Genomic DNA, 6000 nt, shown 5'->3' on the forward strand with positions numbered 1-6000 from the left:
GTCTGCCTCAACTGTAGGAAAAGTACTATCCATTTATTTCTTATGCCCAACACAACACACCAGTAACAGTAGAAGGGGTGATGGAGTTGGATGATCATTTAAAAAATATTTCTGTAAGTATTTAAATAAATATGTAAATAAATACTTAGCCAGATCAATCTATTACATGAACAATTAATCAATTAAGCTATAATAAATACATGTACTTATTTGTGATTTTTCTCCCATTTAATAATGGAAAATAAAATTGTGATCATTGCAGCAAACTTTCCTTAGGACACCAGGTAAATATGAAAATTTACAACGGAAAAGTGATACTCAGGAAATATTACTTGGTATTTTTCTCTTGCTATTCAGTGAGTAGGGTCACATCCTTTTCTTAATAAAGCATATCTGTCTATCCTTATCTCAGTTGCAAAGTGAAACTAATTTCTGCCTAACAAGCAAATAAAGTGGTATGATTTAATCTAATCTCATTCCTAGCTCTATTTTACTCAACTGGGAGTTAGCTAAAGCTAATCATTTCCACATTTTACCCCTTTTAAAACAAGAATTAATGTGTCTGAAGCTCAGGGAATCAGTTCCAGTCTTACGCTTAGGTTAAATTAGCATTGGGTAGCAGTGAATAGACAAGAATCCGCCCCTTTGGACCACATAAAGAGAAACTGGTGATGGAACAGAACACCCTCAAGTGAACATTCTTTTAATAATGGTTGTATCTGAACTAATTAGCCAGAGCAGAAGTCTTCAAAATGGTCAGACAGATGTAGATTTTTGGGCAAAGCATTTTTCCTGATATTCTTCTCCTGCAGCTTCTGGTGCAGAGACAGCCTAGCATACAAATCAGGAACAGAGTTTGCCCGATCTCTAATCCTAGCCATAGAGTGGCATTTTCTAGTCTATGCACAGGCTTCCACAAAGATGGTAGGAAGACGTGCAACTCCCCTTATGAGGAAAAGGCCTTTTTTCTCCCTTAATCAGTCCATTATAGGCCATACTGTGTATGTCAGAGAGAGCTCAAAACCAGCTTCTATTACGTTAAACGATGCAGTCTAAAAGAAGCTTAGTGTGCATAATGAAGGAGTGGATGGAGCTCTGCAGGTTGGTCCGTCTGTCAGACCTACCTAGGTTGATCTGGGTATCCCCTGTCTCTTAATGTGGCTTGATGGGAAACTTGCACCCCATCAAGCATCAGTAAGTTCTCTGCACACTCTCAGATACTAATCAAGCAGGATTCTGGATTATGTAGTGAACCCGTGGCCAAGCAAACAGAACCATGGCTCAGCTTCAGACATCATGAGAATTTTGAGTAGAAGATGAAGTTGGCAGGATGCGTGGATGTCAGGAGGTGGGACTTATATCTACAGCTGCATCTTCTACCCATTGTCAAGCAAATGTGCTAGGGAGACAGACTCCAGTTCTGAAATGCAAGAGGGCGCCAATTTCCCTTCGCGCACTGCCTTATGCTGGCCTATTGGAAATTGCATGTATGATTCTCATTGTTACATCCCATTAACCTGAAAGTTAAGTCTCATTGCTTTTTGTGAACATGAATCATAAAATACATTTAACAATTCTAATTGCATCCAGGAGAGTAAAAGCACATTCCTTTGGCTGGATTCCGTCCCATCTGCATATTTGCAATTCTTTCACAATGTTCAGTAAATAGAAAAGAGGTAAAGAAAAATCACATAGGCATAACATCGTAAACACTATTAGCAATATTTGCAATGCACTGAAGTGCTGAATCTTACATTTCTTGGAACTAAACTACTTGCAGGATTGTCTACCCACATACAAATCCAACCTGAAAGCAAGAGATACCCTTGCCAGAGTTTAAAAGGGGACTCAAGACCGACTTGTTTATGCTCTGTTAAATGTTTTAATTGTTCTTGACTATTTTCTGTTTCATAGCCTATTCTTTCACCATTGTAAAAATGTTTTAAGAATAGTTTTAAATTGTTCCATTATTTTAATTCTATTTTTATGAGGTGCTCTGAGCTCTTAAGAGTGAGTTGCATTCAAATACTCTAAGTCAGTAAACAAATAAGAGGTATGAATTGTTACATCCTTTAAAAATTTTTTAATAACATCCACTACATTTGCTAACATAAAAAAAACACTAACAGCCAAGTAAACTGGAAGGATGGGAGAGAAAATGAAGGACATTAAACAAAATTGTAAAAACAGGATTATGCATAGAGCTCTGTGGCCCTATCAAATTAAGAAGCAAAGAGACAATTTCTACATGGAAGTTTTCAAAATTCCTATCTTTGAGTCTTACTCTTCAACCCCATTTAAATCCCTCAGAGCTTTAAATGAACATCTGCAGGAAATGTGTTCATTATTGTACTGAACATAACTGGACAGTCAAACAAACAAACATAAATGCTAGTTTCTCTATCGTGGTTAAGTGAGAAAATGAAACTTTTTTTTAAACAGATGGATTCATTTCTCCCTTAGAGAATATTTATAGGTCAAAAGGAAGAGCTACAGAACATCCATTTCTTCTTGCCATCTGTGAGATATGCATAATTGGGTTGTTTTTATAAACAAAGTATTATGTGTCTCCAAATGTCACAATATGGGGGAATGGAGATGGTCAAATTATTTATAATGCAAGCAATATTTATTCATACAGACTGTGGTTTCGGTTTCAGTCTAAAACCACACTTCCTATCAGTGTGAACAAAGCACATTTCCCAAACATCTGCAAATATTCCTCACTCTGCCTGTGGTTTTCCTCTTCTGTCCTCTTAACCCACTCCGTTGCCTAAGGTCTTACGCATGTGAGGAAAACCCTGCATTTGGTACAGATCAGTCTCCACTGCCTGGAACTCAGGCATGACACCTACAGGTGAACTTCAGGGTACATGCAGACAAAAGCATTGACCTGTCCTGACACAGGTATGGTATCTCCACTTTGGGTAGACTACTGATTCCTGTGGATATTCTGTAGCTCTTCCTTTTGACCTACAAATATTCCTACTCTCCTTTGTTTTTTTGCTGGGAGGCTGATCCTCTATCATGCTCTGCCTCTCATAATGCAGATTGCAAGCTGAATGCAGTGAGACCAACATGGTGGATCAAAAAGCTGGGTTCCCTTCAGTTGGGGATAGAAAGCAAAACAATGCAAACTGAGCCCCTGACTGTAACTCCTTAAACCAAGGGCACCTTTCCCAAAGACTGGGCTGAAGCCACAATTTTGAGGGAGAACACCCAGCTGTGGGATGGCATTTCAGACAGGGCTACGGGAGCCTCCCTCAGCCCCAGGGAATGGAAAGGTTTTTTTACCCTTTGAACCTGAAGCGCTGCTGCTTTTCCAGCCCTGGAATAAAGCCTGATTCTATCTCCCTCGTCCTATCCTGGATTCTCTCTCAGGAAGCATATTAAGAACTGACTTTTATATGCAAAAGTTAGGCTGCAGCTTATCAAAAAGAGAATCTGATGCAGAGAGTCTGATAATTATTCTCAGAGGAACTAGGCTGTGCTTATTCTGTGTTAGAAGTGTCACTTATTGAAGCTTAGAGGAAATTTCATGTGGGGATAAGGACGTAGAAAACTTTCCATTGATGTTTAAAGGGGGGAAGAAAATAAGAGCTGAGGAATATCCCTTTAGTATTCTGTTCTGTTAGTCTTCTTTAACAGAATGCAAGACCTTGGCAATTTAGGGGAGCATGGCCCTTGTGTAAAGGCAGCAAGCTTTTATCTAAAGCAATACAGCCTTCCTTGTACATTATGATTAACCTCTGTTTCAAACACTTGACTTAGAAAACTGTGCACCTAAAGAGATTGGGGGGGGGGATGTGTTTGCAACTTTTGAAGCAAAGTCTCCACAGAGTGCAGTCAGAGCTCACCAGCAGAGTCCTACATGGAAGTATAGGCAAAACACCAATTTACCAGCCAAACCAAACAGATTAATTGGAAATATATTATAATAAGGTTTCTAGTAAACTATGCAGTCAGTGCTGGTTCCAAAGTCCTTACAAGATTCTGATAACTAGTGTAACACAGAAGCTGAGAGACTGCACTCTTGTTGGTATCTAGGCATTTATGAATTTATGAGTGTGGAGTGGTGGTTAAAGTGTTGAAGGTCAGAGAAGGGAGACCCAGATTCATGTCTACCCTTCTTGGAGAAAGCTCGTTCAGTGACTCTCTTTCAGCCTAACCTATGCTACACAAAAGTCTAATAATGATAGATTTTGCCTAGCCATCATTGTGGCCTCAACTTCATGTCTTCAGGAATAATGACCCAGGCATGTGAAGGTTATATAAACATTAGATTACATTATCTCAGTATAATAATTATAAGCTCAGTGTAATGTGTATATCAGTTCTTCAATGCATAGTAAGGAATTACCCAAAGTTAATGCAATTCCTTTAATTACATCAAAGCATTGCACATTCTTTTCTGATCTGTTTACATGCTAGCATCTTATTATTACCTAAACATGGACCACACAATAAGAACATATTGTAATAATCTAGGAGGGCGGAGCTGGCGTCGCGGCGATACGGCGGGCGATCCTGGGCTCCCAGGATTGCAGCTGATATCTCCCCCCCCGGACGGTCCCGATGGACCTAAGCCGTCCCGTAGAGATGGCGATCACAAAGGGCGCGTCCCGTGGATCTCAGGGATGCCGCAAGGCCCAGATTGATCCCGGGAGAAGCTCTTGAAGCTGGCGGAGGAGAGGCAGCCAAAAATGGCTGCGAAAGCCGGGACAGCTCCAAAGGAAGAAGAAAGAGAGGGGTGTCAACCGGGTGAGATGGACCTTTACTATTCAACTATTCTTAGAGAACACCTTAAGTAACTTAAAGAGATTTTTAAAAGTGAAGAAAAGTGGATCAAGCGGCGAGATTGAGCCTTATAAAAAAAAAAAAAGGGGGGGAAATCTTTTCTTTTTAACTTTCCCTTTTTAGTGGAATTGGCAAGATGTTTTTCTTTTAAAAAAATATATTTTTAACTGGACTGGCTTTTTCTTTTCAATACTCAATAATTCTTTATCTTAAGCCTCTTTTTTGACTAAGATTTTTTTATTGTTATAAGAAATTTATATTTTTTGATTTTGAAATGGGGAAAGTGGAGTTAAGAGAAAGTAAATGAAAGAAAGTTGCACTGCCATCTAGAGGCTCGACATAGTGCCTTTTTTCTTCCATTGTGACGCATGCTCAAGGACCCTGGGCTTTCTAAAAAGATAGTGGGATGTGCATGTTTATACAGGTGCCATCCGAATAACTATAAACAAGAAAATGGAGTTGAAAGTGACTTTGAAAATATCAAGATGGAAAGTTTGAGTTAGTCACAAGAGCCTTGATTAGTGGCAGTAGCTCTTCTTTCTGCTAGAAGCTCTGCTTTGCTCTCTATTCCCCCCCCAGCTGGATTTTTAAAGAGACCTAGCCTTTCCCCTCCTCTTCTTTTTTTTTTCCTTTGCTTTTTTTTCTCTTTCTCTTGGCAAGAACAAAGATAAAGAATCCTTTGACTCAATGAAGGTTTATACAAGATAATAGACTATATGAGAAACACAATGCAGAAAAAGATTTTTAAACTATCGAGGATGACTATAAAAAACTGGAAGAAGAGCTGCAGAAATTCTCGCCAAAAAAAGAAAAAAAGATATTAAAGCTAAAATGGACTTAATTAAACATAAAATGGGATCAATGGAAAAGGAAGAAATAGCACAAGAAATCAGAAACATTAAACAGAATTATTTTGAGGCTTATAAACTGAGAAGTAAAAGGGTTAATCAACTGATAAATGAAGAGGGACAGACTTGTGCTTGGTACTGAGGGTGAGAAAAAGATTATACAAGATTATAATAGAAAATCGTACTAAGAGAATGTATAAAAAGAAGAAGTAAAACAATATTGAAAGAAACTACTCCAGATGCCTAAAGAAAAAATGAGGGGAATACAACAATGATGGAACTGACAGAAGCTTCAAAAAGCAGAATGTTTGAAAGGACATTTATTATTGCTTTCTCTTATCCAATAATATAGAAA

The 6000-nt window shown here is 38.5% G+C and overlaps 1 protein-coding gene across 3 annotated transcripts in view; it reads right to left on the reverse strand.

Moving 5' to 3' along the window:
* Positions 1-6000, reverse strand: part of PCDH9 (protocadherin 9) — a 679545-nt gene that overhangs the window by 255735 nt on the left and 417810 nt on the right. The gene's annotated exons all lie outside the window — the stretch shown is intronic.

This window comes from Python bivittatus, unplaced genomic scaffold, assembly GCF_059951505.1.
Source record: "Python bivittatus isolate LINGU-HERP-01145 unplaced genomic scaffold, Pbiv_v1 ctg000210_np1212, whole genome shotgun sequence".
Taxonomy (NCBI): domain Eukaryota; kingdom Metazoa; phylum Chordata; class Lepidosauria; order Squamata; family Pythonidae; genus Python; species Python bivittatus.